The sequence below is a fragment of the Rutidosis leptorrhynchoides genome, chromosome 4 (assembly GCF_046630445.1).
Source record: "Rutidosis leptorrhynchoides isolate AG116_Rl617_1_P2 chromosome 4, CSIRO_AGI_Rlap_v1, whole genome shotgun sequence".
Classification (NCBI taxonomy): Eukaryota; Viridiplantae; Streptophyta; class Magnoliopsida; order Asterales; family Asteraceae; genus Rutidosis; species Rutidosis leptorrhynchoides.
This window is the reverse complement of record NC_092336.1, coordinates 337,684,518-337,696,341: the sequence shown is the minus strand read 5'-3', so window position 1 is coordinate 337,696,341 and position 11,824 is coordinate 337,684,518.

Here is an 11,824-nt window from a genome sequence, read left to right as displayed (position 1 = left end):
AAAGCTTCTGATCACTCCTTTAAGTAACTTCTTCATTTTTGATTCCTTTTTCAGACTTTTGATTTGATTCTGATAGATCTTATCCATCTTGGCATTGACCCCAAGATCCCTCACCGGTTCATTTTCTTCTTCGTTTTCACTGTCTGATATCTCAATAGCTCCTTTGCTCATTCCTGCCTCATTGGTAGTTCTTCTTCATTTGGAGGTTGATCCTCCTGTTGTTTTTAGTGGTAGGATTGGTTTATGAGTGAGTGGAAGAGAGTCATCACTTGTGATTTTGAGGTGCCTAAACAGTTTGTTTAGATGCATTCCATAAGGCAATCCTCGATTTGTTTCGGTGATGAGTCTACTCATCCTAGTTGCCATCAGATAGGCAATATTTACTTTGATTCCACTTTCCAAACACCACAAGAGAGCAACTTGAGTAGCATGAATGTTTGAGTGATTTCCTGATCTGGATTAGATGTTGTAGTCAATGACTTTGTTCCAAACTTCATTCTCAGAAAAGAGATGTCTACTCAGTACTCCAGATCTCCCAATTTCAGAGCGAGGAACACTGTCTTTGCACAATGCATCTATTACTGCCATTTTGTTGGAGATAAAACTTGGAAGATATGCCAGTCCATGATGTGAACTGAAGAATTCTTCACCATCTATTGGAACTTAGAGAATGCGTCCTATTTCTTCAAGTGAGTAGTGGTAATTGGTGCCTTGAAGACTGAAGGAGACTTCATTGTTCATGAAATTGTAATTTGCATAAAATTCGCGAATGAGAGATGGATAAATGGGATCATCAAGAGTGAGAAATACTTCCCATTTAAGAGTTTTGAATTGTCTCACAAGTTCTGGCATTTGATCATGGGCAACTTTTCTTCCTTCAGTGATAGGACGTCTAGAGAGAAACCAAGCATTGTACCTAATTCTCTTTGTAGGATCCGAAGGTGGGTTGTATGAGTCCTTTCTTTTTGGTTCGTCTCCTCTTGCCATTTTCTACACAATGATACTTCAGATTAGTTCAAGGTGTATAAATCAATTGTAGGCAACACGTTTTGCAAACTTTAATCAGCATCAATACTTAGACGTTTTGATGTTAATGTTCTTCACATTTTCACTCTTCATTAGTGTCAATGAGTTTGCAGCTAGATTAGGATTTTCACAAAGTTCATATGTGTTCTAGACTTTTGAAATTATCATCAACACATGTTTTGACATTCAACATTGTTACACTCAATTAGCAACAATGTCATTTATAACATATGAACAATGCTTCTATAAAAATCTAACCTAGATGTATAATGAACCCTAGAATTATCCAAAGTTAAATCAATGCATACAATAATCATTACTACAATCGTTTCTAAATTGTTTTTCAAGAACAATTTCAACTGTTTGCATCAATTTAGATTTTGATTCATTCTAGTCAGGGTTTCTTCATAACCCTAATTCATCATACAAACATAATTGAATGTTAGGAAAGCAAGGATTAATCAAACTGAAAGTAGGAATTGAAATTGAGGGAATGAGCATTCTTCTCCGTGTGGTCGATCTCCTCAGCCGTGTGCAGGTGTGTGTGTTTTAAAGTGGGTTGAAAAGAAATAAAAGTGAGGGTTTAATTTAATTTTAAACAGAATCAGACCACGCACGGTCGAAGTACGGTCGACCGTGGTGTTAGCTGTGTAGATATTTTTCCACGAACAGTACAGGAGTCTGCGTCGAGTATACGGTCAGCCGTGGTGCTGCCGTGGATCCTTCTGATCACTCGTTTCTTCACTTTTTCTTTCTTCGAACGCGTTTTGACGATTCTTAGGTTCTATAGAATACTTGAGGACAAGTTTTCTTTTCCTAACATTGAATGATTTCATCCTCCCGATGTTTAATCATCAATGACACGTAATATACTATATCTATATGTATATATATTTATATTCAATCACACATAGTATACACAAAACACATCAATCTAGTATTTAGCATGCAATACATGTATTCACATAAACACACAATCCTAAGGCAAGTAAGCTTCCTACACTTGATCTTTTAAAATCATTTTTCAAAAACAATTTGCATTTGTAAGAAAAACTTTTCATTTATACAAAGTCTTGTGAGAAGGTTATTCTCATTAGCATTTTGATCATTGATTTTGATTGATTTTAAGATTACCCAATCCTTGACTTATCCCTACCATGGAATTGCTAGCTTGGTCCATTTTTCCCATGTTTTCAATTTTCCTAATAATAGACAATGGACTTTGATTACAAGATTTGTGTTTGCTAGAGTCGTGACATACATTCATTTCATGTTTACCTCTTGATGAATCACAAATAGTTATCCTTTCAAGTTTTCTTTTGAAAGAGTTATTTTCATCAATTAAAACTTTGTTAAGTTGTCTAACTTTGTGTAATTCTTTCTCCAAAAGTTTTACTTTGTCACGACCACTATCATACACAAATTTAATAGTCTTGTAATCATCTAACAATTCTTCATAATTAGAAGGATAGAGTACATGTACTTCATTGCAATCCATGCTTGAGACATCATCTTCTTTGAATGGAGATTCAACCTCTTCTTCACTTTGACCATCTTGATCCACATCATTCCAAGAACTCACGAGGCAAAAGTCTTCATATTCATTCAACCCTTTTGCTTGAAAATCACCAACCTTTTTCAAAACCTTCTCTATTCCTCTACCCTTTAAACTCCTAGAGTTTAAATCTTCTTGAGAACATAGTGAGTCCCAATTTTAATGACCCGTCCTAATCCATCTGGACGAATATATTACATTTGGTTACATCGCGAGGTACTTGACCTCTATATGATACATTTTACAAACATTGCGTTCATTATTTAAAAGACAAACTTTCATTACAATGAAAATTGACGGCATGCATACCATTTCATAATACATTCAAACTATGAATGACTTATTATCAATCTTGATGAACTCAACGACTCGAATGCAACATCTTTTGAAATATCTCATGAATGACTCCAAGTAATATCTCTAAAATGAGCAAATGCACAGCGGAAGATTTCTTTCAAACCTGAGAATAAACATACTTTCAAGTGTCAACCAAAAGGATGGTGAGTTCATTAGTTTATCTTAAACATTCATTTCCATCATTTTAATAGACCATAAGATTAAATATAATTAATTGTACACGTAACCCGAGTACAAAATAATACGCGTAACCCGCGAATTAAAAATCATTCATATGGTGAACGCTTGATAACCGACTTAACTTTAATGCATAGAATATCCCCAAACAGAACCTCTCGTCTGTATAATAATAATAATCTCGAAGTACTAAAGCATCTGTACCCCGGATGGGACTTGTCGAGGTCCATAGATCTATCTTTAGGATTCGCGTGAATTAGGGGCCATACATGTTTCCTAATTATTAGTTTACCAAGCTAAAAAGGGGTGATATTCAATATTCATAATCCAGCCATAGAATGTAGTTTTTGATCACTTGTGTCTATTTCGTAAAACATTAATAAAATCAGCGCATGTATTCTCAGTCCCAAAAATATATATAAAAAGGGAGTAATGAAACTCACAATACTGTATTTTGTATTAAAAATACATATGACGACATTGAACAATGTAAGGTTGACCTAGGATTCACGAACTTATATCATTTGTATATCTATTAATAAATATAATGGAAATCACATTCATCCATTTATTAATATATATATATATATATATATATATATATATATATATATATATTATATATATTTGTAGTTATATAGAATTTATACTAAATTCCATTTTAAAACGTTTACTTATATTATATCTTAGATTATTTATTATTTATATATTTATTTTGTATATATTTTTAAAATGATTAATATCTATACCTTTAGTTATATTATCATGTCTATATATATTCCGTATTATATTTAAAAATCAATAGTTTGTTATGTGTAAGTATTTATAAAATAAAATGTTTGAAATATATATATCTATATGAAATTTTAATATAATTATAGTATATGTATACAAAATATTTATTTATAAAAAATGCTAGTTTTGATAATACTGACTCTTTTAATAATAATTATAACTTTAATAATAATGTTAACACAATTAATGAAAATGATAATTCTAATAATAATAATAGTAGTTATGTTAATAATAATAATACTAATAATTATAAAATAATACAAATTCTAGTATTCATGATAATAATAAATTTTTATTACTTTAGTAATACTAATAATAACAATAATCATAAACATACTAATGGTAATAATACTAAAATGATAAGGTTATTACTAATAATAATATGATTAATACTTATAATAATGATAATGATAATAATTATAATACTTATACATGTGATAATAATAATAATGTTTATAACATTGATGATAAAAATAATAATAATAATAACACTAACAATCATAATAATAATAATAATAATAATAATAATAATAATAATAATAATAATAATAATAATAATAATAATAACCCGTTATCTCCTGACTCCATTATCTTCTTCTTTTTCTTCAATTCAACCAGGGTTCAAACCAATTCACAAATAGTTTTAGGACTTTAACACAAAACATACTCGATTTATATGGATCCTTGGCTAACTTGAAAAAGGAAAAAAAAAAAAAAAAAAAAAAAAAACTCTGCTGCTGCTACCTCACGGTTAAAAAAAAATAATTGATTTCGAGATTAAGGCTATTTTGGCCTATGATTCCTACATGAATTTGTTTGCAAATCACTCACAGAAACTATAGAAATCATCAATTTAACTTAATTCAAAACAGAGAATTCGAATTTTGCTGAAGAACAAATGTTGACTTTTTGTTTCAAAATGTTTGACTTCGAAATTAGAACTTGTTAAGAAGAATTGGAACCTGAGATTTTGTATACAGTTTGCTTGTAGAATTTTAAAAACTTGTAAACACGAAGAACACCTTAAAATCAAATATACGCCGTCTTAGTCGAACGGGGGCTGTTTTGGGTTTAATTTTAAAAACCTATCTTAAACTTTGAATTAAAAGATTTCCTTTGGTGAAAAATCTTATTTTATATGGATATGAAATATATCCAAAATCCATGGTTAAACTCTAAGTGGAAGTATATTTTTAAAAAGGGTCATCAAGATGTCGTTCTTACGACGGATATGACTATCTTCTCTTATTTGACACCTAAGCTATATTTTCGACTATAAACCTATACTTTTTCTGTTAAGATTAATAATGTTGAGCTCGATATGAAACCATGGCAACTCGAAATACTCCGAACGGATTTGTAACGAAGAAATTATGGGTAAAACAAAATTGGATATTTTTCTTAATTTTTAGCTACGGACATGATTTATAAAAATGGATGCTAACCTTATCCTAGCTAACTTACCTTGTATCCTACATGTATTTATACATGTCTTGTTCCAGAACTTATGGAAATACAATTTATAATAGTCGTGATTAAGTTCTACGACAATATATTATAGTCTTAATAAAGATCGTAAGGCACATTATATATATATATATATATATATATATATATATATATATATATATATATATATATATATATATATATATATATATATATATATATATATATATATATATGACTTGATAACCGTGGATTCGTATACAAAGTTTTGACATATCATTTTGACTTCTTCTCTATATATTATTGGAATGAACTATTAAACACCATTCGCAGTAATCTAGAGTTAGCTGTGGGTCGAAGTGGATTCCAAAATATTATATACTTTGAGTTGTGATCGAGCCTGAGACATGTATACAATGGGTCGAGAATTGCTTCAGACAATATACATATTATGTGTCTTATTATATTAAGACAATATATTATAGTGTTAGTGAATTCTAACACAATATACGCATTTATATTTATATATATATTTATACTGTTGGACTATTGGACTATTGGACTACGAACGTTGGACTACTAACAATGGACAATTAAAATTATCACAAGTATCATAAGTATGAAATATTAATTATATATATATATATTTTGACACAAGAATATTATTATTAGGTTCGTGAATTTGTCAAAAGGCCAAGTCTTATCACCATCTATTCGGAAATCATCACAAGTGAGTTATAGTCCCATTTTTACTATCTAAATTATTTTGGGATGAGAATACATGCAAAAATTTAAAAATGTTTTACAAAATAAGCACAAGTTTATGGAACTACATTCTACGATTGTTTTGTTATATCGGATATCTGTACTTATTATTATTATGCTTGGTAACCTAAGAATTAGTGAAAAACACTAATTGACGCGAATCCTAAAGGTAGATCTACGGGCACCAACCACCCCCATTTTCGAATAGTGGAAATGCTTTAGTACTTCGAAGGGGTTCTTGTCATACATTTTAATGGTGGAATGTATGATGCCAGATATCTTAAGCACTCTATGTTAAGGTCGGTTACCAGGCGACTCATCGTATGAATGATTTTTGCACTTGTAATGATCCTGCGCATTTAATTAAATAAAATCTTGTGGCTTATTAAATGTTATGATTATTATATAGAAACTAAACCTATGACTCACCGACATTTTTGTTGACGTTTTAAGCATGTTTACTCTTAGGTGAATATTAAAAATGCTTCCACTGTCGTTTGCCAACCCAAGGTCAAGATTTGGAGTCGGCATAATTGTTTATATTGTTTAAACTTGCATTCGGAGTATTTGTTGTAATATATTTGATCATATTGTAATGGGTTGTGTAAAAACTTAATTATTTGAGGAGATTGTCTTTGATAGACAATCTAAATTATGTCATTAAGACCTTTATTCATTAATAAAGGTTATGGTTGTTTTTAAAAACGAATGCAAGATTTGAAAAACGTCTCATATAGAGGTCAAAACCTCGCAAAGAAACCAATTAATATGAAACGTTTATAATTAATATGAACGGGGCATTTCAGTTGGTATTCGAGCGTTGGTCTTAGAGAATCAGAAAATTTTTCATTTGTGTGTCTAACTGATTTTTGATGCATTAGTGAGTCTGGACTTCGACCGTAATTATTTTAAAAATGATTGCTTAATATAATTGTTGGAAACATAAGATTATTAACATATAAATATTATAAGATATATCATTCTCTTAACGTACCTGCTATTATGTGATAGATGACTTCATCCGATCATATAAGCATCTCTAGTGATTTAGATTTCATTTACTTATCAAGTGATTCGGAGGCTGAGTCAAAGCATACGACTTATGAACCAACGGAAAAGTTAACTTTTGGTGCTACCATTAAAGTGGAAAATTGTTGGGAAAATTGGTAAGATTCACAATTGCCAGTAGAGATTCCAGAAGAGGATCCAGAAGAAGATCCCGAAGAGGAACCCGAAGAAGAGGATCCTGAAGAAGTTGTGGAAATCACCGAACCATAACGTGATTTGGGAAAATCTTTGGCTGTTATACCCGATCCCAAACCCGATGAACCTATTATGACCCAAAATATTTGTGATCATCCACCTGAACCACCTAAGAGACCACTTTATAAAATTACTCTCGTATAACGACTGTTGGTTTTGCTCTCAAACAATTAGCCGAAAGAACCAATTGGGAGGAATTGGAAAAAGAACTATCCAAACGAAAATCCAAACGTTTGGCCGAGAAAGAAACAATGTCAACATCTAAGAAATCTCGCCGTTCTTGAACCATCGGCAGCTATCCTATATTCCATGCATTGTATAATATGTATTATATTGTGTGTTTAAGTTTGTAAGAAAATCCGCAATGTAATTTTCCTTATGATTGTATAATAATAAGAATAAGCATGGAAGGTTTATTATTATTATTACAACTTATTATTACGTAGTAACGTAATAACTTACCAGAGTTTTTCATATTAGAATTTTAGTAGTTAATTTGTGTGTTAGCTGCTAAGTATGAACATTATTATAGTTATAAAACGCTAATATAAAGAAAAGGCTTTTATAATAATAAGTTCATATTAAGCTACAAAATACTTTTTGGCTACTTCTAAAATTCTATATGATTAACTCAGTCGGCTATTTTTGAAGGAAATGGCTCCTCCAGCTACTAGACAACAATAATTGAACACAGAAGAACTTCAAGTTTTCACTGCAAATATGGCTGCAGTGGTGAATGCAATGAACAATAATAACCAATCGGGTTCTAGCAGTGGAGGAAACAATGGCAACCGGGTAGGATGTTCCAACAAAGCTTTTATGGCCTGCAAAGCCAATGAGTCTGAAGGAACTGAAGGACCCGTTGGACTAAAGCGGTGGACAGAGATGGTTGAAGCCGTGTTCGCAATCAGCAACTGCGCAGAAGAGGATAAAGTTAAGTATGCCACACATACTTTCAGGGGTACTGCTTTGACATGGTGGAATACCTACATGGATTACGTAGGACAGAATACCGCCTACGCACTTCCATGGTCCACTTTAAAGCACATGATGATGGAAGAGTACCGTCCCAGAACCAAAATCAACAAGCTCAAGGCAGAGCTTAAAGCACTGATAACCCAAGGGTTAGATGTCACTACCTGCGAGCGACGTTTCAATGAACTGGCTTTAATGTGTCCTGGAGCATTTGAGGACGAAGAAGCAAAAATTGAAGCATTCATAAAAGGGTTGCCGGAATGAATCCAAGAGCATGTAGGTGCTAACGACCCTGCAATAATGCAGAAAGCGAGCCGTATAGCCCACAAATTGATAGGCCAAATTACAGGAAGGATAAAGAAAGAAGTGGCCGAGGAGGCCATAATGAAACTGAGAAAAAGAAAGTGGGAGGAAAGCAGTGATCAGGGTCACCAGTACAACAACAACAATCAAAACAACAACTACAACAACAATCGCAACCAATCCAACAACAACAATAATCGCAACAACAACCACAATAATAACCGCAACAACCATCCCAATAATAATAACAACCACAACAATCCCAATCACAACAATAACAACAACAAACGACTCAACAACAATAACCCTAACAACAACAACAACAACAACAACAACAACAACAACAACAACAACAACAACAACAACAACAACAACAACAACAAAAGGCAAAGAACTATATGCCCCAGGTGTGATACGTTTCATCCGGAATGGTTTTGTAGAGAATTATGTACCAAGTGTAATAGGAATGGCCATATTGCGACAAAGTGTGAAGTCTACAGACTAAATAGAAACAAAGGAGTAAATAATGCCGGAATAAATAATAACGGTGTTGTTTGCTATGGATGTGGAAAACTGGTCCATACCATAAACCAGTGCAGGAATGGAAATAGGCAAGGCCGTGAGAGAGCTTTCAACATTAATGGGGAGAAACCACAGGAAGACCCGGAGCTTGTTACGGGTACGTTTCTTATCAACAATACACCTGCTTATGTTTTATTTGATTCAGGTGCCGATAGAAGTTATATGAGTAGAAAATTTTTTGCCAAATTAAATTGCCCGTTAAAGCCTTTGGATAAAAAGTGTATAGTTGAAGTAGCAAACGGTAAACTAATTAAGGTTGATAAAATTTTCCGAAATCGAAAAATTAGTTTAGTTAGCGAAACGTTTGCAATTGATTTAATACCGGTGGAATTGGGAAGCTTCGACTTAATTATTGGAATGGACTGGATGTCCAAGGTGAAAGCCGAAGTTGTTTGTCATGAGAAGGCGATTCACATTTCGAGAGAAAATGGGTTACAATTAATGGTGTACGGAGAAAAGGGTAATGCCAAATTAAATCTTATTAGTAGTTTGAAGGCGCGCAAACTAATAAGAAAAGGTTGCTATGCCATACTAGCACACGTCGAGAAGGTTGAAAAAGAAGAAAAGAAAATCGATGTCATCCCTGTTACAAAAGAATTTCCTGAGGTGTTTCTGGACGAATTAACGGGACTACCTCCACACCGATTCGTTGAATTTCAAATATATCTTGTACCAGGAGCCGCACCAATAGCTCGTGCTCCATATAGACTTACGCCCACCGAAATGAAAGAATTATAAAGTCATCTACAAGAATTATTAGAACGTGGTTTTATATGACCGAGTACGTCACCATGGGGAGCTACAATTTTGTTCGTTAAAAAGAAAGATGGGTCTTTATCAATTACCGTGAGCTGAACAAAGTAACCATCAAAAACCGATACCCTTTACCCCGAATCGACGATCTATTTGATCAACTCCAAGGTTCGAGCGTATACTCCAAAATCGACTTAAGGTCGGGTTATCATCAACTGAGGGTTAAAGAAGCCGATATACCGAAAACAGCCTTCAGAACTCATTATGGCCACTATAATTCATGGTTATGCCATTCGGTTTAACCAATGCACCTGCAGTTTTCATGAACCTCATGCACCGAGTATGTAGTCCATATTTAGATACGTTTGTTATTGTCTTTATTGATGACATCCTTATCTATTCGAAGAATAACCAAGAACACGAACAACACTTGAGACTTGTGTTAGAGCTGTTAAGAAAAGAACAACTTTATGCTAAGTTCTCTAAATATGCTTTTTGGTTAAATGAAGTACAATTTCTTGGCCACGTAGTCAGTAGTAATGGAATCAAAGTTGATCCCACCAAGATCGAAGCCATCAAAAATTGGGAAACTCCGAAAACTCCAACGCAAATACGTCAATTTTTGGGTTTAGCCGGTTATTATAGGAGATTTATTCAAGATTTCTCCCGAGTAGCCAAACCTTTAACCGCATTGACACATAAGGGGAAGAAGTATGAATGGACTTCCAAACAAGAGGGTGCCTTCCAATTGTTGAAAAAGAAGTTGACTATGGCACCTATTTTATCGTTACCTGACGGAATGGAAGATTTTGTTATCTACTGCGACGCATCAAGAATGGGTTTTGGGTGTGTTCTTATGCAACGGAAGAAGGTGATTGCATATGCTTCTCGACAACTCAAAATTCATGAACAAAACTACACCACACATGAACTGGAATTAGGCGCCGTTGTTTTTGCATTAAAGATGTGGAGATATTTTCTATATGGGGTCAAGTTCATCATATACACTGACCACAAAAGTCTCCAACATATTTTAAATCAAAAGTAACTAAATATGAGGCAGCGTAGGTGGGTTGAGCTGCTAAATGATTATGATTGTGAAATCCGTTACCACCCGGGGAAAGCAAATGTGGTAGCCGATGCCTTGAGTCGAAAGGAAAGAGAACCTATTCGAGTAAAAGCTATGAACATGATTATTCATACTAATCTTACTACTCGAATAAAAGAGGCATAACATGAGGTTTTGAAGGAAGGAATTTTTGGAAGGGAAATACCTAAAGGATTAGAAAAACAGCTTAATATTCAGGATGACGGAACCAGGTATTTAGCTGAAAGAATTTGGGTACCAAAGAATGGGGATTTGAGGAAAGTGGTACTAGATGAAGCACATAAAACTAGATATTCAATACATCCCGGAGCAGAGAAAACGTACCAAGACCTCAAGAGAAACTTTTGGTGGCCAGGAATGAAGGCCGATATAGCCATATATGTAGGAGCATGTTTGACTTGTTCTAAAGTCAAAGCTGAGCATCAGAAACCATCAGGTCTACTCCAACATCCTGAAATCCCAGAATAGAAATGGGAAAACATTACCATGGATTTCATTGCTAAGTTACCGAAAACCGCAGGTGGTTATGATATGATTTGGGTAATAGTCGATCATCTTACTAAGTCAGCACACTTTCTGCCAATAAAAGAAGAGGATGGTATATAGAAATTAGCACGATTATACCTGAAAGAAGTTGTTTCTAGACATGGTATACCAATCTCTATTATCTCTGATCGTGATAGCAGATTTACTTCCAGATTCTGGCAGGCATTACA